Below are 24800 nucleotides of genomic sequence, written 5' to 3'. Positions count from 1 at the left end.
GGGGAGAGTGACCCCAGATCTGCATTATAGGTGTAGGAGGGGGAGAGTGACCCCAGATCTGCATTATAGGTGTAGGAGGGGGAGAGTGACCCCAGATCTGCATTATAGCTACAGGAGGGGGGAGTGACCCCAGATCTGCATTATAGCTACAGGAGGGGGAGTGTGACCCCAGATCTACATTATAGCTACAGGAGGGGGGAGTGACCCCAGATCTGCATTATAGCTACAGGAGGGGGAGAGTGACCCCAGATCAGGAGGGGGAGAGTGACCCCAGATCTGCATTATAGGTACAGGAGGGGGAGAGTGACCCCAGATCTGCATTATAGGTGTAGGAGGGGGAGAGTGACCCCAGATCTGCATTATAGGTACAGGAGGGGGAGAGTGACCCCAGATCTGTATTATAGGTACAGGAGGTGGGAGAGTGACCCCAGATCTGTATTCTAGGTACAGGAGGGGGTGATGACCCCAGATCTGCATTATAGCTACAGGAGGGGGAGAGTGACCCCAGATCTGCATTATAGGTACAGGAGGGGGAGAGTGACCCCAGATCTGCATTATAGGTACAGGAGGGGGGAGAGTGACCCCAGATCTGTATTATAGGTACAGGAGGGGGTGATGACCCCAGATCTGCATTATAGGTGTAGGAGGGGTAGAGTGACCCCAGATCTGAATTATAGGTGTAGGAGTGAGGGAGTGACCCCAGATCTGCATTATAGGTACAGGAGGTGGAGAGTGACCCCAGATCTGCATTATAGGTGTAGGAGTGAGGGAGGGACCCCAGATCTGCATTATAGGTACAGGAGGTGGAGAGTGACCCCAGATCTGCATTATAGGTGTAGGAGTGAGGGAGTGACCCCAGATCTGCATTATAGGTGTAGGAGGTGGAGAGTGACCCCAGATCTGCATTATAGGTGTAGGAGAGGGGGAGTGACCCCAGATCTGCATTATAGGTGTAGGAGGGGGGGAGTGACCCCAGATCTGCATTATAGGTGTAGGAGGTGGAGAGTGACCCCAGATCTGCATTATAGGTGTAGGAGGGGGGGAGTGACCCCAGATCTGCATTATATGTGTAGGAGGGGGAGAGTGACCCTAGATCTGCATTATAGTACATGAGGTGGAGCATGACCCCCGATCTGCATGATAGGTGTAGGAGTGAGGGAGTGACCCCAGATCTGCATTATAGGTGTAGGAGGGGGGGAGTGACCCCAGATCTGTTTTATAGGTACAGGAGGGGGGGAGTGACCCCATATCTGTATTATAGGTGTAGGAGTGAGGGAGTGACCCCAGATCTGTATTATAGGTGTAGGAGTGAGGGAGTGACCCCAGATCTGTATTATAGGTGTAGGAGGGGGGGAGTGACCCCAGATCTGTATTATAGGTACAGGAGGGGGGGGGGGGAGTGACCCCAGGTCTGTATTATAGGTACAGGAGGGGGAGAGTGACCCCAGATCTGCATTATAGGTGTAATATGATTATTATACCGTTAATATATGAAATGTTATATGTCTGGTGTATATGTGTGTGTATATATATATATATATATATATATATATATATTTCTCTAACGTCCTAAGTGGATGCTGGGGACTCCGTAAGGACCATGTGGAATAGACGGGCTCCGCAGGAGATAGGGCACTCTAGAAAAGAATTAGGTCTACTGGTGTGCACTGGCTCCTCCCTCTATGCCCCTCCTCCAGACCTCAGTTAAGAATCTGTGCCCGAACGAGAAGGGTGCACCTTAGTGAGCTCTACAGAGCTTGCTGAGAGAAAAGTATTTTGATTAGGTTTTTTATTTTCAGAGAGCTTCTGCTGGCAACAGACTCACTGCTACGTGGGACTGAGGGGAGAGGAGCAAACCTTACCAACTGCGGGATAGGTTGCGCTCCTTAGGCTACTGGACACCATTAGCTCCAGAGGGATCGAACACAGGTACTAACCATTGGCGGTCCAATCCCAGAGCCGCGCCGCCGTCCCCCTCGCAGAGCCAGAAGCAAGAAGCACGGCGTGGAGTGAAATCGGCGGCAGAAGACGTCTGTCTTCATATAAGGTAGCGCACAGCACTGCAGCTGTGCGCCATTGCTCCCACAGCACACCACACACTCCGGTCACTGTAGGGTGCAGGGCGCAGGGGGGGGCGCCCTGGGCAGCAATAAGGTACCTTTTGGCAAAAGTAAGCAGACATACAGGTAGGCACTGTATGTCTGCATGAGCCCCCGCCATTATTCACACAAAATCGCGGGACAGAAAGCTGCCATGAAGGGGGCGGGGTTTCTTCCTCAGCACTCACCAGCGCCATTTTCTCTTCACAGCTCCGTGGAAGGAAGCTCCCCAAACTCTCCCCTGCAGAATCACGATTGAGGGGTGAAAAAAGAGGGGGGGCACATAAATTTAGGCGCAAATCATATAATACAGCAGCTACTGGGTAAACACTGAGTTACTGTGTTTTTTCCTGGGTCATATAGCGCTGGGGTGTGTGCTGGCAAACTCTCTCTCTGTCTCTCCAAAGGGCCTTGTGGGGGAGCTGTCTTCAAAAAGAGCTTCCCCTGTGTGTATGGTGTGTCGGTACGCGTGTGTCGACTTGTCTGATGTAGAAGGCTCCCATAAGGAGGAGATGGAGATAATATGTGTGTAAGAAGGTGTCGCCGTCGACAAAGCCGACACTTGTGTGGATATGTGTAAATTAGTGCTAAGATAAAGTTATTGCACAAAGAAGGTTAGGAAACAGACAGGGAATCTACCCAGGTCTGTCCCTATGTCGCAGAGTCCGTCAGAGTCTCTCAATGTTCACTATCCAAGATAATAGACACTGATATCGACACAGAGTTTGACTCCAGTGTCGACTATGATAATGCAAAATTACAGCCAGATTGGCAGTACAGTATTCAATATATGTTTATTGTAATAAAATGTGTATATCACTGATGACTCATCTGTCCCTGACATGAGGGTACACAGGTGTAAGGGAAAGGAAGCTGAGGTAACTTTCCCTCCTCTCATGAGGAAAAAGAGCTGGAATCTCCAGACAAGAGACTGCAGCTTCCCACAAAGATTTCTCAGACAGTATCCTTTACCCACTAGGGCCAGGATAAGATGGAAATCTTCCCCTAGGGTGTCACAAAAGGCAGCCCTGATGCTACAGCTATTCTCAGGGATCCTGCAGATAGCGTGCACATTATGGTACACTACTCAGACCGGCGATTGGGTCGGCATGGGTTTATAGCGCTGTGGCAGCGTGGACAGGTACCTTATCGGCAGAGATAGAGACCCTAGTATGTATAGAGAGATATATATATATATATATATATATATATGTAGAGATATATATATTTATATTAATGATGCTGTCTTAAGAGATATGTATGTGTGTATGCCCATAGAGACATGAGTATACTGGGTCCTAGTGACAAAGCTATGTCGATTTCTGCTTGACGTGTCCTGTACAATGGACAGACGATGCAGCCTTAAGAGGCATATGGAAGGCTGAGGATTGGGTGGAGATGGTTTATTGGATCGGGTCTCCACGGCTATATCTGGTAATTCTGATATTTGGCCTTATATCCCTGCACGGCCTAGGAAAGCACAACATTATCAAATGTAGCTTTTCGAATAAAGAAACAAGAAAGTCCGAGATGCGTCCTTTCTTGCCAGAGGCGGGGGCAGAGAAAAGTCCTCCCCGGCCTCTACATAATCCACCGTATGTCGCTGGGGCTCCACAGGCGGAGCTAGGCCCGGTGGGGGCACGCTTTCGGAAGTGCAGCCGCAAGTGGGTTCACTACCTGTTAGATATTGTGTATCAGGGATACAAGAAAAAATGCCCCCTCACCGACGGCCCTGACGGCTTCCCCTCACAAGAGGGAAACAGTGTGAACTGCATTTCACAAATTGTATATTCAACAGGTGGTGGTCAAGGTTCCCCTCATTCAACAAGGAGGGGATTATTTTTATTTGACCATGTTGTGATCCCAAAACCAAAAGGTTTGGTCAGACCCATATTTAATTAAAATCCCTGAACATATACCTGAAAAGGGGCAAGTTCTAGATGGCATCGCTTAGAGCTGTCATTGTAAGCCTGAAAGGGGGTTCGGGACATACGGATGAATACCTTCAGGTCCCATTTACCCACCTCATCAGGCGTACCTCAGTATTGCGGTACGGGATTGTCATTACCAGTTTAGACCAGGGTAATGGCAGAAGTGAGGGTGATCCTGTGGAAGCAAGGTGTCACTATTGTCACGTATTTAAAAGATCTCTACATAGAAGCGAGATCAAAAGAGCAGTTGCTGAACAGCGTATCACTTTCTCGGGAAGTGTAACGGTAACACGACAGAATTCTATATATTCCAAAGTCGCAGTTGGTTCCTACAGCTCATCTGCCCATCCTAGGCACGATCCTAGACACAGACCAGAAAGGGATGTATCTCCCAATAGAGAGAGCTCAGGAGCTCGTGACACTGGTCAGAAATCTATATACACAAAGAAGGTGTTAGCGCATCACTGCAATCGAGTCCTGGGAAAGATGGTGGCATCATAAGAGGCCATTCCCGTCGGCAGGTTCCATGCGAGGACCTTTCAGTGGGACTTACTGGACAAGTGGTCCGGATCACAGCTTCAGAAGCATCGGTTAATCACCCTATCCCCCAGGGCCAGGGTGTCTCTCATGTGGTGGCTGCAGAGTTCTCACCTTCGCGAGGGCCGCTGATTCGGCATTCGGGACTGGGTCCTGGTGGCCACGGATGCAAGCCTCCAAGGGTGGAGGGGGGGCAGTAACACAGAGAAGAAATTTCCAAGGTCTGTGGTCAAGTCAGGAGACTTGCCATCACATTAACATCCTGGACCTAAGGGCCATATACAACGCCCTAAGTCAAGCGGAGACCCTGCTTAGCGACCAACCGGTTCTGATTCACTCAGACAACATCACCGCAGTGGCTCATGTAAACCGCCAAGGAGGTACAAGGAGCAGGGTGGCGAGGATGGAAGCCACCAGATTTCTTCGCTGGGCGGAGAATCACGTAAGCGCACTGTCAGCAGTGTTCATTCCGGGCAACTGGGAAGCAGACTTCCTCAGCAGGCACGGCCTACACCCGGGAGAGTGGGGACTTCATCAAGAAGTTTTCACGCTGATGGCGAGTCGGTGGGAACTGCCACAAGCAGACATGATGGCATCTCGCCTCAACAATAAGCTACGGCGGTATGGCGCCAGGTCAAGAGACCCTCAGGCGATAACTGTGGATACGTAAATGACACCGTGGGCGTTACAGTCGGTGTATGTATTTTCCCCTTGTCATCTCATACCCAAGGTACTGAGAATCATAAGGAAGAGAGGGTTGAGAACAATACTCATTGTTCCGGATTGGCCAAGAAGAACTTGGTATCCAGATCTGCAAGAGATGCTCACAGAGGACCCATGGCCTCGGCCTCTAAGACAGGCTTGGTTGCAACAGGGGCCCTGTATGTTCCAAGAAGATGGAGCAAATGTGTGTGTGAGTGGTTGTCTCCGTCGACTACGCTGACACCTGTTTGGATATGTGTTAAGGTGAATTTATTGCACCTGAGTTTGGAGAACGGACAGGAAATCTACCCATGTCTGTCCTTATGTCGCAGAGATCGTTAGAGTCTCTCAAGGTTCACTATCCAAAATAAGGGACGCTGAGATAGACACGGCGTTTGACTCCAGTGTAGACTACTATAATGTACAGTGTTCAATGTGACGGTTGAACATTATCACCGTATATGGCAAAAAAAATGTTGCTCGGTGTGAGGCCAGGAAGGTTCCTACTGAGGAATTCCAGATGGGCCGTTTTCTTTCACTTCCTACAATCAGGAGTGTCTTTGGGCCTAAGAATAGGATCCATTAAGGTCCAGATATCAGGCTTAGCCATTTCTTTAAAAAAGAACTGACTTCTTTTCCTGCAGTTCAGACCTTTGTAAGGGAGTGCTGCATATACAGCCCCCGTTTGTGCCTCCAGTGGCACCTTGGGATCTGAACGTGGTGTTGATTTTCTTGAAATCATATTGGTTTGAACCACTAAAATCAGTAGAGTTAAAATATCTCACGTAGAAGGTGGTCATGTTTTTAGCCTTAGCTTTAGCTAGGCGTGTGTCAGAATGGGCGGCTTTGTCACATATAAAGCCCCTATCTGGTTTTTCATATGGACAGGGCAGAATTGCGGATTCGTCAGCAATTTCTGCCGAAGGTAGTGTCATCTTTTCATATGTAACAAACCTATTGTGGTGCCTGTAGCTACCAGTGGCTGGGAGAATTCCGAGTTACTAGATGTAGTGCGGGCTTTGAAGAGTTATGTGGCCAGAACGGCTAAGGTCAGGAAAACGGAGTCGCTGTTTATCCTGTATGCATCCAACAAGCTGGGTGCTCCTGCTTCAAAGCAAACTATTGCTCGCTGGATCTGTGACACGATTCAGCAGGCTCATTCTGCGGCTGGGTTGCTGCATCCAAAATCAGCAAAGACCCATTCCACAAGGAAGGTGGGCTCTTCTTGGGCGGCTGCCTGAGGGGTCTCGGCATTGCAACTTTGCCGAGCAGCTACTTGGTAGGGTTCAAACAAATTTGCAAAGTTCTACAGGTATGATACCCTAGCTGAGGAGGACCTTGAGTTAGCTCATTCGGTGCTGAGGAGTCATCCGCACTCTCCCGCCCGTTGGGGTGCTTTGGTATAATCCCCATGGTCCTTACGGAGTCCCCAGCATCCACTTAGGACGTTAGAGAAAATAAGATTTTACTCACCGGTAAATCTATTTCTCGTAGTCCGTAGTGGATGCTGGGCGCCCGTCCCAAGTGCGGACTTCTTCTGGAATAAATGCAGCACATCTTAATTAGTAATGACTACACCTGTGCACCAGCTAGGTGATCTGGAAAATGTGAACTGTTGGTAGATCTTGAGGACTGGTTTGGCCAGCTCTGATTTAGGGCCTTTAACCAGGATTTTGTTTTACCTAAGAGACTGTTTACATTTAAGCTGCACCAGGATAGAAAGGACACTAATGACTGGAAATACTAGGACATGCAGTTGGCTGAAGGAACACAGCGGCCAGGGATAAGAAATTCCATATTTCCAAGGAGTCCAGTATAGAATTGTTCAGCTACATCCACACTTTTATTGCCTGTATAGTAATGGAAAATGTAATCTATTGCTGATGTTTGCTACACCTGAGGAAAAGATACTTTTATCCAACAGTCAAAAGAGAAACATAGGTGGCAATATATTACAATATATTTGATAGTAATTGCTACAGTAGCATTCTGCATTGAGACAAGCACTTCTCCCACCGACTGAGACCCCTTTTCCACTAGCGTAGCACGGGTCGCAGCCGTGTCGCCTGACACGGCTGCGACCCGTGCTACAGCCCCCTGCAGACAGCGCTCACCAACCCGGCAATTGTTAGTGACGCGGCAGGGGCAGCGCTGGGAGATCACATGATCTCCCAGCGCCGTCCTCCCTATGCACTGTGAATGGGAGTCGTGTCGCCTCGACGCAGCTCCCGTTCACACTAGACAGCTAGCCGGGTTGAACACGTGTTCAAACCGGCTAGCTACCAGGGTAGGATTCCCGGATCACTTGATCCGGGAATTTGCCGGGGGACCCGGTTCCACTAGGGAAAAACACGGGTAAATGCGCCCCCCCGCGCATTTACCCGTGTTTTAAGGAGCTAGTGGAAAAGGGGTATCAGAAAGGAGAGGAGAATATCATTACTAAAGTGTGATGTTAAATGTTTAGTATCAATTACGGTTTCTTTTTATGAGTTTTATGGGCCCTTATAGTGCACTACCATATCAGGAGTACCCGGGTCACTCTAACACCTAAAGGTGTTGCTTAAAGGGAGGTAATTTTTTGTATTGCATGCAAAATAACTTGTATAGGTTCTAAAGGGGGAAATAGTGGGACAGGATTGTAAATGTGATTTGTCTTACTATGCTGGTAAAATGTGTTTGCTTTTAACCCTTTAAACACTTTTGTGATGAATAAAAACACTTACCCATACTTACCATATGTAATGTGATTTGGAAATTCCATCCGGAGATCCTGGAAACGCAAACAGAAGAACAATTGTGCACATATATACATTTATGAGACAGACTGATTTGCAATTAATATTCATCACTAGAGAGAGGCTTACACAGGCAAGCCGAAACAATTAGCTTGGGTGGAGGCACAGATAGTGAGTAACCATCCCTTGGCAAGATAATTAAGAATCTCACGTTAGAGTATTAGGGGAGTGACCCCAGGTCTGTACTATAGGTGTAGGAGGGAGGGAGTGACCCTAGATCTGCATTATAGCTACAGGCAGGGCCGGATTAAGCCCTCGGGGGCCCGGGGCACCAAAGACAGCAGGGCCCCCCAGTGGACCACCAGCCCCCACAGTTACCCCCCCCCCCCCCGCGCTGCTCACCTCCCGCGGTCACAGGCAACGGGAGCCGCGCTGCAGCAGGGGGAGAAGAGAAGACACCAGGCTGCCGGGCTATGAGGGATCCACGCTGCCGGGGGAGGAGTGCGGCTGTGCATGCGGCTTCCTCCCCCCTCCTCTCGGGCAGCACGGTCGGGGACTGAGTCAAGCAATCTCCAGCCTCTGCGCGCCAGCAGCATCTCTCCTGGCAGCAGCGAAGGCTGGAGATTGCTTGACTCAGTCCCCGACCGTGCTGCCCGAGAGGAGGGGGGAGGAAGCCGCATGCACAGCGTGGATCCCTCCTGCCCCGGCAACCTGTAGATCGGTGCAGAGCTTCGGCCGGGGGGCCCCTTAAAACAGGGTGGCCCGGGGTACTGACCCCCGGGGCACCCCCCTTAATCCGGCTCTGGTTACAGGAGGGTGAGAGTGACCCCAGATCTGTATTATAGGTACAGGAGTGAGGGAGTGACCCCAGATCTGCATTATAGGTGTAGGAGTGAGGGAGTGACCCCAGAAGATCTGTATTATAGGTACAGGAGGGGGGGGGGGAGTGACCCCAGATCTACATTATAGCTACAGGAGGGGGAGAGTGACCCCAGATCTACATTATAGCTACAGGAGGGGGAGAGTGACCCCAGATCTGCATTATAGGTGCATGAGGGGGAGAGTGACCCCAGATCTGCATTATAGGTGTAGGAGGGAGGGAGGGAGGGAGTGACCCCAGATCTGCATTATAGGTACAGGAGGGGGAGAGTGACCCCAGATCTGTATTATAGGTACAGGAGGGGGAGAGTGACCCCAGATCTACATTATAGCTACAGGAGGGGGAGAATGACCCCAGATCTTTATTATAGGTGCAGGAGGGGGAGAGTGACCCCTGATCTGCATTACAGGTGTAGGAGAGGGAGAGTAACCCCAGATCTGCATTATAGCTACAGGAGGGGGGGAGGGACCCCAGATCTGCATTATAGGTGTAGGAGGTAGAGAGTGACCCCAGATCTGCATTATACGTACAGGAGGGGGGGAGTGACCCCAGATCTGCATTATAGGTACAGGAGGTGGAGAGTGACCCCAGATCTGCATTATAGGTGTAGGAGGTAAGGAGTTACCCTAAATCTGTATTATAGGTACAGAAGGGGGAGAGTGACCCCAGATCTGCATTATAGCTACAGGAGGGAGGGAGTGACCCCAGATCTGCATTATAGGTGTAGGAGGGAGAGAGTGACCCCAGATCTGCATTATAGGTATAGGAGTGAGGGAGTGACCCCAGATCTGTATTATAGGTGTAGGAGTGAGGGAGTGACCCCAGATCTGTATTATAGGTACAGGAGGTGGAGAGTGACCCCAGATCTGCATTATAGGTATAGGAGTGAGGGAGTGACCCCAGATCTGTATTATAGGTGTAGGAGTGAGGGAGTGACCCCAGATCTGTATTATAGGTACAGGAGGTGGACAGTGACCCCAGATCTGCATTATAGGTGTAGGAGTGAGGGAGTGACCCCAGATCTGTATTATAGGTACAGGAGGTGGACAGTGACCCCAGATCTGCATTATAGGTACAGGAGGTGGAGAGTGACCCCAGATCTGCATTATAGGTGTAGGAGTGAGGGAGTGACCCCAGATCTGTATTATAGGTACAGGAGGTGGACAGTGACCCCAGATCTGCATTATAGGTGTAGGAGGTGGAGAGTGACCCCAGTTCTGCATTATAGGTACAGGAGGTGGTGAGTGACCCCAGATCTGCATTATAGGTACAGGAGGTGGAGAGTGACCCCAGATCTGCATTATAGGTGCAGGATGGGGAGAGTGACCCCAGATCTGCATTATAGGTACAGGAGGTGGAGAGTGACCCCAGATCTGCATTATAGGTGCAGGATGGGGAGAGTGACCCCAGATCTGCATTATAGGTACAGGAGGTGGAGAGTGACCCCAGATCTGCATTATAGGTGCAGGATGGGGAGAGTGACCCCAGATCTGCATTATAGGCACTGGAGGTGGAGAGTGACCCCAGATCTGCATTATAGGTGCAGGATGGGGAGAGTGACCCCAGATCTGCATTATAGGCACTGGAGGTGGAGAGTGACCCCAGATCTGCATTATAGGTGTAGGAGTGAGGGAGTGACCCCAGATCTGCATTATAGGTACAGGAGGGGGGGAGTGACCCCAGATCTGCATTATAGGTGTAGTAGGGGGGGAGTGACCCCAGATCTGCATGATAGGTGTAGGAGGAGGGGGGGGGGAGTGACCCCAGATCTGTATTACAGGTACGTGAGGTGGAGAGTGACCCCAGATCTGCATTATAGGTACGTGAGGTGGAGAATGACCCCAGATATGCATTATAGGTGTAGTAGGGAGGGAGTGACCCCAGATCTGCATGATAGGTGTAGGAGGAGGGGGGGGGGGAGTGACCCCAGATCTGTATTATAGGTACAGGAGGGGGAGAGTGACCCCAGATATACATTATAGGTGCAGGAGGGGGAGAGTGACCCCAGATCTGCATTCTAGGTGTAGGAGGGAGGGAGTGACCCCAGATCTGCATTATAGGTACATAAGGTGGAGAGTGACCCCAGATCTGCATTATAGGTGTAGGAGTGACCCCAGATCTGCATTATAGGTGTAGGAGGGAGGGAGTGACCCCAGATCTGCATTATAGGTGTAGGAGGGAGGGAGTGACCCCAGATCTGCATTATAGGTGTAGGAGTGAGGGAGTGACCCCAGATCTGCATTTTAGCTACAGGAGGGGAAGGAGTGACCCCAGATCTGCATTATAGGTGTAGGAGGGAGGGAGTGACCCCAGATCTGCATTATAGGTGTAGGAGTGAGGGAGTGACCCCAGATCTGTATTATAGGTACAGGAGGTGGAGAGTGACCCCAGATCTGCATTATAGGTGTAGGAGTGAGGGAGTGACCCCAGATCTGTATTAATGGTACAAGAGGTGGATAGTGACCCCAGATCTGTATTATAGGTGCAGGAGGGGGAGAGTGACCCCAGATCTGCATTATAGGTGCAGGAGGGGGGGGGGGAGTGACCCCAGATCTGCATTATAGGTGTAGGAGGGGGAGAGTGACCCCAGATCTGTATTATAGGTACAGGAGGGGGGGAGTGACCCCAGATCTGCATTATAGCTACAGGAGGGGGGGAGTGACCCCAGATCTGCATTATAGGTACATGAGGTGGAGAGTGACCCCAGATCTGCATGATAGGTGTAGTAGGGGGGGAGTGACCCCAGATCTGCATTACAGGTACGTGAGGTGGAGAGTGACCCCAGATCTGCATGATAGGTGTAGTAGGGGGGGAGTGACCCCAGATCTGCATGATAGGTGTAGGAGGGGGGGGGGGGGGAGTGACCCCAGATCTGTATTATAGGTACAGGAGGGGGAGAGTGACCCCAGATATACATTATAGGTGCAGGAGGGGGAGAGTGACCCCAGATCTGCATTATAGGTGTAGGAGGGAGGGAGTGACCCCAGATCTGCATTATATTATTAAATTCACATTGTGCCACACAGTATGAGCCGAAATCCACATTATGCCAAACAGTATGAGCCAAATTCACATTGTGCCATACAGTATGAGCCGAAATCCACATTATGCCACACAGTATGAGCCAAATTCACATTATGCCACACAGTATGAGCCAAATTCACATTATGCCACACACTATGAGCCAAATTCACATTATGCCACACACTATGAGCCAAATTCACATTATGCTGCACGGTATGAGCCAAAATTCACTTTATGTCGCACAGTATGAGGGGAAATTCACATTATATCACACGGTATGAGCCAAATATATATACAGTAGAGGTGTGTGCACGCACCCCCATACTGACATCATGTCTGCACACATCCCCTCCCTGCCCTACAATACTGACATCCATGTCTACACACAACATTCCCCCATACTGACATCTATGTCTACTCTGCACATTGCCCTCCTCAAATACTGACATACATGCACGCAGGGGAGTAATGGTGACGGGCTGGCCTTTCAGGCTTCATCCTGTGTCTCTTTCAGCCAGCGGCACAGATCGCCCCTGTCAGCCAGCCACTGCTGTCACTCAGAGGCAGAGAGGAGGAGCCAGGGTCGGGGAGAGGAGATTGCTCCTCCTCCTGACCTCTGGCTAGTTTGTATCCACAAGTTACTGAGCATTTTTGTCACGGCTCATGGAGCGGTGCGCTCCCCCACCCCCTGCGCACCCCACTCTCATTACGTTTATGAGTGTGGCAGCGCTCAGTATACCCCTGGCAGCATCCGGTGCAGCAGAGTGGGGAGTCACACATCCAGGAATGGGCAGCAAGCTGGGCTCGGTGGTGGGCCACGACGATCACCACTGAGCAGTCGTGGAGTGTGGGGGTGCCAGTGTCGGACATTAGGGGGTGCCTGTGCGCACCAGGCACCCCCCGTGCGCACGCCTATGGTGCCAGGCCGCTGTGCGTATATATGTGTGTGTCAGCCGCCATGTGTGTGGGTGCCAGTCCACTGTGCGTATATGTGTGTGTGTCAGGCCGCTGTGCGGATATGTGTGTGTGTGTGCCAGGCCGCTGTGCGTATATGTGTGTGTGTGTGTGTGTCAGCTGCTGTGTGTGTGGGTGCCAGGCCGCTGTGCGTATATGTGCATGTGTGTGGGTGCTGTGCATATGTGTCGGCTGCTGTGTGTGTGTGTGTCAGGCTGATGTGCATATATGTGTAAGTGTCAGCCACTGTGTGTGTGTGTGTGTGGTGGGGGGGGGGGGGGGTCAGGCCACTGTGCATATATGTGTGTCAGCCAATGTGTGTGTGGGTGCCAGGCCGCTGTGCGTATATGTGTGTGTGTGTCAGCCTATGTGTGGGTGCCAGGCTGCTGTGTGTGTGTGTGTGTGTGTGTGTGTGGGTACTGTGCGTATATGTGTGTGAGTCAGCCACTGTGTGTGTGGGTGCCAGGCCACTGTGCGTATATGTGTGTGTCAGGCCACTGTACGTATATGTGTGTGAGGGTGATAGGCCGCTGTGTGTATATGTGTGCATGTGTGTGCCAGGCTGCTGTGCTGTGTGTAATGTTACTGGCATTAGGAGGAGGTAGAAAAACGTTTGCTGTAACAATAATCTACTATAAACCTGTGTTTGTGTATGTAGCAAATAAAACATTGGGGATTTTGTCATATTTTGATCAAAACATTTAAGCTTGCAGCCCACGTCAGGGGCCCCAACCATTCTGCTAGTCCCTACACTAGCCTATATGCTCAGCTCACCATTACATTGCAGTTACATGTACTCCCCTCCTAGCTACAGAGTGGAACATCTATACAGAGCTGGCGTGTGATCCGCACCTAATTAGGCCTGTCATAGCCTTAATTGTAAGATGCCATGATAGCACTAGGCAAAATATTTTCAAACAAAAAAGAAAATAAATATGCCCACACTCTGTGTTACCCATATTGTACATGGTACCAGCGGCGTGGCAGTATTAATGCCATATATTTTTGTAAAACTAAAAGACATTTTATGTGGGCTGTAACAATAATATACTGCAAATCTGTGTGCATATAACATATAAATTAGGGGGAGGGGTTTTATCATGTTTTGATCAAAATATTTAAGCTTGCAGCCTACGTCAAGGGACCCCAATATTCTGCAAGTCCCTCACCTGGCCTACATGCATTTAGGCAGCAGGTGGTGCTTCTACCGGGAGCAAAAGGCAGCTGGTATTGCTACTGCCGGGATGAGGAGGCAGCAGGTGGTGCTTCTACCGGGAGCAGGCGGCAGCTGGTGGTGCTGCTGCCGGGATGAGGAGGCAGCTGGTGGTGCTTGTGCCGGGAGGAGGAGGCAGCTGGTGGTGCTGCTGCCAGGATGAGGAGGCAGCTGGTGGTGCTTGTGCTTGGAGGAGGAGGCAGCTGGTGGTGCTACTGCCTAGAGGATGATGCAGCGGCTGCTAGTTTGTTTTATGCAGTTCATTGTTGTCCACATGTCGCTGGTAAAGGAGAATCCTGTGAACAGGCTCTCATCCTCTGCAGATATTGCAGATTCTGTAGGTGAGAGCAGGTCATCCACCGGTATAGCTTCAGCCATTGTCTCTGGGGCAGGATACATGGTAAATGGGGGAGTTATCCTGCCAGCCTCTAGTTTCTCCCAGTTTATGGACTTCAAGAATGGATGACATGAGATGTTACTACAGTGTTTCAGTCTCTCCTCTGGGTGTTTGCATAAGAGTCTTTCAAGGAGGTCCCTAATCTCTGGATGGAGATTGCTCGGATAGCATGGAGCATCATGTATGATAGACAGCGCAATCTTGGTGGTATCATTGCCAGCGTGAAAGGGGTATACTCCAGTAGCCATTTCAAATAGTACTACCCCGAATGAAAAGAGGTCTACCATGATGTTATATGGGATGTTACAGATAACCTCTGGGGCCATGTAATAGAGAGTCCCAGCTTGTCCTGAGATTTTCTTATTGTCATAGACATTCATCACAGAGAGGCCAAAATCTGCGATTTTCACATGGCCAGCTGCATCCAGAAGTATATTTTCTGTCTTAATGTCCCTGTGGACAATGCCTCTTGTGTGCAGGAACTGCAGCCCACAGAGTATTTCTGCTGCAAAAAATCTGATGGTAGGAACATCAAATGGGCCTCTGCTCTGTATTAATTGGCAGAGGTCTCCACCACTCAGGTACTCCATTACAAAGAATACATGGCCCGGTGTGTGGAATGCAGCATATGTGTGCGGAAAGAGTGCACTCTCCCCAGTTATTTTCATCACCTCTTTCTCTACACACATAAAGTATTTCATAATGCTATTCACTACTATCCTCTTTTCTATGACTTTCACTGCCAGACGCTGTTTGCCGATGGTATGGGAAGCTAGGAACACCTTCCCGAAGGCGCCCTCTCCAAGCATTCTGTGGAAGGTCAAACTGGCTAGAACGTGAGACGCAGCTGATGTCTCTGGGGTGCTGGCTACGGATGTCCCACTTGCACCTGCTGATCTCTTCCTTTTGTGGCCAGTTTCCTCACTTGTGTGAGTTCTCTTTATGCCTCTCCGTCCAGATGCCTGGGGTATGATGGGCACACTGGGTCCCTCGTCTGGACTGTCACGATGTTCCTCCTCTTTCTTTCTCTATCGTCCTAGTGGATGCTGCGGTTCCTGAAAGGACCATGGGGAATAGCGGCTCCGCAGGAGACAGGGCACAAAAAGTAAAGCTTTTCCAGATCAGGTGGTGTGCACTGGCTCCTCCCCCTATGACCCTCCTCCAGACTCCAGTTAGATTTTTGTGCCCGGCCGAGAAGGGTGCAATTCTAGGTGGCTCTCATAAAGAGCTGCTTAGAGAAAGTTTAGCTTAGGTTTTTTATTTTACAGTGATTCCTGCTGGCAACAGGATCACTGCAACGAGGGACAGAGGGGAGAAGAAGTGAACTCACCTGCGTGCAGGATGGATTGGCTTCTTGGCTACTGGACATCAGCTCCAGAGGGACGATCACAGGTACAGCCTGGATGGTCACCGGAGCCGCGCCGCCGGCCCCCTTGCAGATGCTGAAGTAAGAAGAGGTCCAGAATCGGCGGCTGAAGACTCCTGCAGTCTTCTAAAGGTAGCGCACAGCACTGCAGCTGTACGCCATTTTCCTCTCAGCACACTTCACACGCAGTCACTGAGGGTGCAGGGCGCTGGGGGGGGCGCCCTGGGAGGCAAATGAAAACCTATTAAAAGGCTAAAAATACCTCACATATAGCCCCCAGAGGCTATATGGAGATATTTAACCCCTGCCTGGATTCACAAAATAGCGGGAGACGAGCCCGCCGGAAAAGGGGCGGGGCCTATCTCCTCAGCACACGGCGCCATTTCCTCTCACAGCTCCGCTGGTCAGGACGGCTCCCAGGTCTCTCCCCTGCACTGCACTACAGAAACAGGGTAAAACAGAGAGGGGGGGCAAATTTAATGGCAATATTTTGATATATATAAAGCAGCTATAAGGGAGCACTTATTATAAGGCTATCCCTGTCATATATAGCGCTTTTTTGGTGTGTGCTGGCAGACTCTCCCTCTGTCTCCCCAAAGGGCTAGTGGGTCCTGTCTTCGTGTAGAGCATTCCCTGTGTGTCTGCTGTGTGTCGGTACGTGTGTGTCGACATGTATGAGGACGATATTGGTGTGGAGGCGGAGCAATTGCCAAATATGGGGATGTCACCTCCTAGGGGGTCGACACCAGAATGGATGCCTTTATTTGTGGAATTACGGGATAGCGTCAACTCGCTTAAGCAGTCGTTTGACGACATGAGGCGGCCGGACAATCAATTAGTGCCTGTCCAGGCGCCTCAAACACCGTCAGGGGCTGTGAAACGCCCTTTGCCTCAGTCGGTCGACACAGACCCAGACACAGGCACTGATTCCAGTGGTGACGGTGACGAATCAACCGTATTTTCCAGTAGGGCCACACGTTATATGATTTTGGCAATGAAGGAGGCGTTACATTTAGCTGATACTACAGGTACCACTAAACAGGGTATTATGTGGGGTGTGAAAAAACTACCTATAGTTTTTCCTGAATCAGAAGAATTAAATGACGTGTGTGATGAAGCGTGGGTTGCCCCTGATAAAAAGCTGATAATTTCAAAGAAATTATTGGCATTATACCCTTTCCCGCCAGAGGTTAGGGAGCGCTGGGAAACACCTCCTAGGGTGGACAAGGCGCTAACACGCTTATCTAAACAAGTGGCGTTACCCTCTCCTGAGACGGCCGCACTTAAAGATCCATCAGATAGGAGGATGGAAAATATCCAAAAAAGTATATACACACATGCAGGTGTTATACTACGACCAGCTATAGCGACTGCCTGGATGTGCAGTGCTGGGGTAGTTTGGTCAGAGTCCCTGATTGAAAATATTGATACCCTGGACAGGGACAATATTTTACTGTCGTTAGAACAAATAAAGGATGCATTTCTTTATATGCGTGATGCACAGAGGGATATCTGCACACTGGCATCACGGGTAAGTGCTATGTCCATTTCGGCCAGAAGAGCTTTATGGACGCGACAGTAGACAGGCGATGCGGATTCAAAACGGCATATGGAAGTTTTGCCGTATAAAGGGGAGGAGTTATTTGGAGTCGGTCTATCAGATTTGGTGGCCACGGCTACAGCCGGGAAATCCACCTTTCTACCTCAAGTCACTCCCCAACAGAAAAAGGCACCGACTTTTCAACCGCAGCCCTTTCGTTCCTTTAAAAATAAGAGAGCAAAGGGCTATTCATATCTGCCACGAGGCAGAGGTCGAGGGAAGAGACAGCAACAGGCAGCTCCTTCCCAGGAACAGAAGCCCTCCCCGGCTTCTACAAAAGCCTCAGCATGACGCTGGGGCTTCTCAAGCGGACTCGGGGACGGTGGGCGGTCGTCTCAAAAATTACAGCGCGCAGTGGGCTCACTCGCAGGTAGATCCCTGGATCCTGCAGATAATATCTCAGGGGTACAGGTTGGAATTAGAGACAGATCCACCTCGCCGTTTCCTGAAGTCTGCTTTACCAACGTCCCCCTCCGAAAGGGAGACGGTTTTGGAAGCCATTCACAAGCTGTACTCTCAGCAGGTGATAGTCAAGGTACCTCTTCTACAACAAGGGAAGGGGTATTATTCCACTCTATTTGTGGTACCGAAGCCGGATGGCTCGGTAAGGCCTATTCTAAATCTGAAGTCCTTGAACCTGTACATAAAGAAGTTCAAGTTCAAGATGGAGTCACTCAGAGCAGTGATAGCGAACCTGGAAGAAGGGGACTTTATGGTATCCTTGGACATCAAGGATGCGTATCTCCACGTTCCAATTTACCCCTCACACCAGGGGTACCTCAGGTTCGTTGTACAAAACTGTCACTATCAGTTTCAGACGCTGCCGTTTGGTTTGTCCACGGCACCTCGGGTCTTTACAAAGGTAATGGCCGAGATGATGATTCTTCTTCGAAGAAAAGGCGTATTAATTATCCCATACTTGGACGATCTCCTAATAAGGGCAAGGTCCAGAGAACAGCTAGAGATGGGATTAGCACTATCTCAAGAGGTGCTAAAGCAGCACGGATGGATTCTGAATATTCCAAAATCCCAATTAATGCCGACAACTCGTCTGCTGTTTCTAGGGATGATTCTGGACACGGTTCAGAAAAAGGTTTTTCTTTCCGAGGAAAAAGCCAAGGAGTTATCCGACCTGGTCAGGAACCTCCTAAAACCAGGAAAGGTGTCTGTACATCAATGCACAAGAGTCCTGGGAAAAATGGTGGCTTCTTACGAAGCAATTCCATTCGGCAGATTCCATGCAAGAATTTTCCAAAGGGATCTGTTGGACAAATGGTCAGGGTCGCATCTTCAGATGCACCTGCGGATAACCCTGTCTCCAAGGACAAGGGTATCTCTTCTGTGGTGGTTGCAGAGGGCTCATCTATTGGAGGGCCGCAGATTCGGCATACAGGATTGGATCCTGGTGACCACGGACGCCAGCCTGAGAGGCTGGGGAGCAGTCACACAAGGAAGAAACTTCCAGGGAGTGTGGTCGAGCCTGGAAAAGTCTCTTCACATAAACATTCTGGAACTAAGAGCAATCTACAATGCTCTAAGCCAGGCGGAACCTCTGCTTCAAGGAAGACCGCTGTTGATCCAGTCGGACAACATCACGGCAGTCGCCCATGTAAACAGACAGGGCGGCACAAGAAGCAGGAGTGCAATGGCAGAAGCTGCCAGGATCCTTCGCTGGGCGGAGAATCACGTGATAGCACTGTCAGCAGTGTTCATCCCGGGCGTGGACAACTGGGAAGCAGACTTCCTCAGCGGACACGATCTTCACCCGGGAGAGTGGGGACTTCATCCAGAAGTTTTCCACATGCTAATAAACCGTTGGGAAAGACCAATGGTGAACATGATGGCGTCTCGCCTCAACAAAAAACTGGACAGGTATTGCGCCAGGTCAAGAGATCCGCAGGCAATAGCTGTGGACGCGCTGGTAACACCTTGGGTGTACCAGTCGGTGTATGTGTTTCCTCCTCTGCCTCTCATACCAAAGGTATTGAGAATCATACGGCAAAGCGGAGTAAGAACGATACTAGTGGCTCCGGATTGGCCAAGAAGGTCTTGGTACCCGGAACTTCAAGAGATGGTCACGGACGATCCGTGGCCTCTACCTCTGAGAAGGGACCTGCTTCAACAGGGTCCCTGCCTCTTTCAAGACTTACCGCGGCTGCGTTTGACGGCATGGCGGTTGAACGCCAGATCCTAAAAGGAAAAGGCATTCCAGAAGAAGTCATTCCTACCTTGATTAAGGCAAGAAAGGAAGTCACCGCGAAGCATTATCACCGCATTTGGCGGAAATATGTTGCGTGGTGCGAGGATCGGAGTGCTCCGACGGAGGAATTTCAACTGGGTCGTCTCCTACATTTCCTGCAATCAGGATTGTCTATGGGTCTCAAATTGGGATCTATTAAGGTTCAAATTTCGGCCCTGTCAATATTCTTCCAAAAAGAATTGGCCTCAGTCCCTGAGGTCCAGACTTTTGTCAAAGGAGTACTGCATATACAGCCTCCTGTGGTGCCTCCGGTGGCACCGTGGGATCTAAATGTAGTTTTAGATTTCCTCAAATCCCATTGGTTTGAACCACTAAAAAATGTGGATTTGAAATATCTCACATGGAAAGTGACTATGTTACTGGCCCTGGCTTCCGCCAGGAGAGTATCTGAACTGGCGGCTTTATCTTATAAAAGCCCTTATTTAATTTTCCATTCGGATAGGGCAGAGCTGCGGACGCGTCCGCATTTTCTCCCTAAGGTGGTATCAGCGTTTCACCTGAACCAGCCTATTGTAGTGCCTGCGGCTACAAGCGACTTGGAGGACTCCAAGTTGTTGGACGTTGTCAGAGCTTTAAAAATATACATTTCAAGGACGGCTGGAGTCAGAAAATCTGACTCGCTGTTTATACTGTATGCACCCAACAAGTTGGGTGCGCCTGCTTCTAAGCAGTCGATTGCTCGTTGGATTTGTAACGCAATTCAACTTGCACATTCTGTGGCAGGCCTGCCACAGCCTAAATCTGTTAAGGCCCATTCCACAAGGAAGGTGGGCTCATCTTGGGCGGCTGCCCGAGGGGTCTCGGCATTACAACTCTGCCGAGCAGCTACGTGGTCAGGGGAGAACACGTTTGTAAAATTCTACAAATTTGATACCCTGGCAAAAGAGGACCTGGAGTTCTCTCATTCGGTGCTGCAGAGTCATCCGCACTCTCCCGCCCGTTTGGGAGCTTTGGTATAATCCCCATGGTCCTTTCAGGAACCCCAGCATCCACTAGGACGATAGAGAAAATAAGAATTTACTTACCGATAATTCTATTTCTCGGAGTCCGTAGTGGATGCTGGGCGCCCATCCCAAGTGCGGTTTATCTGCAATACTTGTACATAGTTATTGTTAACTAATTCGGGTTATTGTTTAGGGAGCCATCTTTCAGAGGCTCCTCTGTTATCATACTGTTAACTGGGTTTAGATCACAAGTTGTACGGTGTGATTGGTGTGGCTGGTATGAGTCTTACCCGGGATTCAAAATCCTCCCTTATTGTGTACGCTCGTCCGGGCACAGTACCTAACTGGAGTCTGGAGGAGGGTCATAGGGGGAGGAGCCAGTGCACACCACCTGATCTGGAAAAGCTTTACTTTTTGTGCCCTGTCTCCTGCGGAGCCGCTATTCCCCATGGTCCTTTCAGGAACCCCAGCATCCACTACGGACTCCGAGAAATAGAATTATCGGTAAGTAAATTCTTATTTTTTCTTACACGGTCCACTGTCCTCTGTCCTGTCTGAGGAACTTTTAGTGGCCACTTTCTTAAGCGTGTCCTCAGTTTTGCCGCTGCTGGTCTTTCTCACCTTCCTCATAGTTGGGGACTCCTCTGATGACTCTCTTTTTCTCTTATTTTGAAGAGTCTTTGATGCTATCTCAGATGACTGGTTCTCCTCGCGCACCTGAATGTCTGCTGACATTACGGTTTTGGAAACATCGCCTTTCTCCTCACATCCATCCTCCTTCTTCCTCTTGCTAGGAGCCGCTAGCTCCTTTGTAGCAGACCCGTTGTTATTTGGTCGCTTTCTTTTTTTTGGACTCATATTGTAGAAACAATACAAACAATTTTGCCAAGGGCAAAGAAAAGCAGCTTCACACTAGAATAGGTGAAGATACAATAATGTAAATGAGGTTCGTGAGCCAGCAGCCAGTGACATCACAAAGCTTCGTGACATCATCATCAGCATTGTGACATCATCAGCAGCTGCTGTAGGCCCAGTGTCCCTGCTTGCTACCTGCTCTCCCGATGATATTACCAGGTTTAATGTAAGAAAACTCCCTAACAACCTTGATGCTCTAGGATGAGAAATTTTGGGGCCATGATTGTACTTCCTTTTCCCTGGTAGAGTCATGTGATAATAAATACTAAGGATAAACTTCCGCACACATCATATTATCTTCCAGTATTTGTTATTGAACCAAATAAGGCCTGCAGACTTATTTTACACAGCTTAATAAATTATAATTATTACGCAATAACAGACAGGAAATAGCGTCAGTCCGTCGATAATGTATGTGGGGGTCTTACAATCTATAGAGTAATATATGTACGGTACATTGTCAAATTAAAGTTACATTTATTTATCTCACATCTACCTTCACTTTTTTACATGAATCATATAAAACTACTTCTTTTAATAATACACTTTTCTCTGACGTCCTAGTGGATGCTGGGGACTCCGTAAGGACCATGGGGAATAGACGGGCTCCGCAGGAGACTGGGCACTCTAAAGAAAGATTTAGGACTATCTGGTGTGCACTGGCTCCTCCCCCTATGACCCTCCTCCAAGCCTCAGTTATATTTCTGTGCCCGGCTGAGCTGGATGCACACTAGGGGCTCTCCTGAGCTCCTAGAAAGAAAGTATAGTTTAGGTTTTTTATTTTACAGTGAGACCTGCTGGCAACAGGCTCACTGCACCGAGGGACTAAGGGGAGAAGAAGCGAACCTACCTAAGTGGTGGTAGCTTGGGCTTCTTAGGCTACTGGACACCATTAGCTCCAGAGGGATCGCACAAAGGACCCGACCTCGTCGTCCGTTCCCGGAGCCGCGCCGCCGTCCCCCTTGCAGAGCCAGAAGCAAGAAGGTCCGGAAAATCGGCGGCTGAAGACTTCTGTCTTCTCCAAGGTAGCGCACAGCACTGCAGCTGTGCGCCATTGCTCCTCATGCACACAACACACTGCGGTCACTGATGGGTGCAGGGCGCTGGGGGGGGGGCGCCCTGAGCAGCAATATTAACACCTTGGCTGGCAAACTGACACCATATATAGCCCCAGGGGCTATATAGGTGTATATTAACCCCTGCCAGAAATATTAAAATAGCGGGAGAAAGCCCGCCGAAAAAGGGGCGGAGCCATCTCCCTCAGCACACTGGCGCCATTTTCCCTCACAGCTCCGCTGGAAGGATCGCTCCCTGGCTCTCCCCTGCAGTCCTGCACTACAGAAAAGGGTAAAAAAGAGAGGGGGGGCACAAATTAGTATAAGATTATATGCAGCTATAAGAGGAAAACACTTTTATAGGTGATATACCTGTGGTATATAGCGCTCTGGTGTGTGCTGGCATACTCTCCCTCTGTCTCCCCAAAGGGCTTTGTGGGGTCCTGTCCTCTGTCAGAGCATTCCCTGTGTGTCTGCTGTGTGTCGGTACTGCTGTGTCGACATGTATGATGAGGAAAATGATGTGGAGGCGGAGCAAATGCCTGTGAATGTGATGTCACCCCCTGCGGGGTCGACACCTGTGTGGATGGACTTATGGAAGGAATTACGTGACAGTGTCAACTCCTTACACAAAAGGTTTGACGACATAGGACAGCCGGCTACTCAGCTTGTGCCTGTTCCAGCGTCTCAAATGTCATCAGGGGCTTTAAAACGCCCACTACCTCAGGTGACAGACACAGACGTCGACACGGATACCGACTCCAGTGTCGACGACGAAGAGACTAGTGTACCCTCCAATAGGTCCACCCGTTACATGATTGAGGCAATGAAAAATGTTTTACACATTTCTGATAATACCCCAGGTACCACAAAAAAGGGTATTATGTTTGGTGAGAAAAAGCTACCTGTAGTTTTTCCTGCATCTGAGGAATTAAATGAGGTGTGTGAGGAAGCGTGGACTTCCCCCGATAAGAAATTGATAATTTCTAAACGGTTATTGGCAGCGTACCCTTTCCCGCCAGAGGATAGGTCACGTTGGGAAACACCCCCTAGGGTAGATAAGGCGCTGACACGCTTATCAAAAAAGGTGGCACCACCGTCTCCGGATACGGCCGCCCTAAAGGAACCTGCTGATAGAAAGCAGGAAACTAACCTTAAAGCTATATACACACACACGGGCATTATATTGCGACCAGCGATTGCATCTGCTTGGATGTGCAGTGCTGCTGCTGCGTGGTCAGATTCCCTGTCGGATAATATTGATACCATGGATAGGGACAATATTTTGCTGACGATAGAGCATATAAAAGACGCCGTCTTATACATGCGTGATGCACAGAGGGATATTTGCCGGCTGGCATAAAAAATAAGCGCTATGTCCATTGCCGCCAGAAGGGGGTTATGGACTCGGCAATGGTCTGGCGATGCCGACTCAAAACGGCACATGGAAGTTTTGCCCTATAAGGGGGTGGAACTATTTGGGGAGGGTCTTTCGGACCTCGTGTCCACAGCTACTGCTGGGAAATCGACCTTTTTGCCACAGGCTACCCCACAGCAAAAGAAAGCACCGTATTATCAGGTACAGTCCTTTCGGCCCCAGAAAAGCAAGAGGGCTAGAGGCTCATCCTTTCTGCCGAGAGGCAAAGACAGAGGGAAAAAGCTGCAGCACACAGCTAGTTCCCAAGAGTAGAAGTCCTCCCCCGCGTCCGGTAAGTCCACAGCATGACGTTGGGGCTGCTCAGGCGGACCCGGGAACGGTAGGGGCCCGTCTCAGAAATTTCAGCGCTCAGTGGGCTCTCTCACAAGTGGATCCCTGGGTCCTTCAAGTAGTATCTCAGGGGTACAGGCTGGAATTCGAGACGTCTCCCCCCCCCCCCCCGCCGTTTACTAAAATCTGCCTTACCGGCAACTCCCTCTGCCAGGGAGGCGGTGTTGGTGGCTATTCAAAAACTGTATTTACAGCAAGTGATTGTCAAGGTACCCCTCCTTCAGCAAGGAAAGGGTTACTATTCCACAATGTTTGTGGTACCGAAACCGGACTGTTCGGTGAGACCCATCTTAAATTTAAAATCCTTGAACACTTATATCAAAAGGTTCAAGTTCAAGATGGAATCGCTCAGGGCGGTTATTGCGAGCCTGGACGAGGGGGATTACATGGTCTCCCTGGACATCAAGGATGCGTACCTGC

General features: G+C 49.9%; 1 protein-coding gene across 4 annotated transcripts in view; it reads left to right on the top strand.

The window, feature by feature from the left end:
• FCSK (fucose kinase) overlaps positions 1 to 24800 on the top strand; it is a 144300-nt gene that overhangs the window by 619 nt on the left and 118881 nt on the right. Inside the window, exon 1 of one of the 4 annotated variants that reach the window (XM_063945869.1) lies at positions 1836 to 2047. The exons of the other annotated variants lie outside the window; for them this stretch is intronic. The gene's annotated coding sequence lies outside the window, so the exon portion shown is untranslated. Of the gene's footprint in view, positions 1 to 1835; positions 2048 to 24800 lie in introns of those variants that run through there. 4 annotated transcript variants of the gene reach the window in all.

The sequence above is a fragment of the Pseudophryne corroboree genome, chromosome 11, assembly GCF_028390025.1.
Source record: "Pseudophryne corroboree isolate aPseCor3 chromosome 11, aPseCor3.hap2, whole genome shotgun sequence".
Lineage (NCBI taxonomy): Eukaryota > Metazoa > Chordata > Amphibia > Anura > Myobatrachidae > Pseudophryne > Pseudophryne corroboree.
This window is presented reverse-complemented; position numbering and strand designations above follow the sequence as displayed.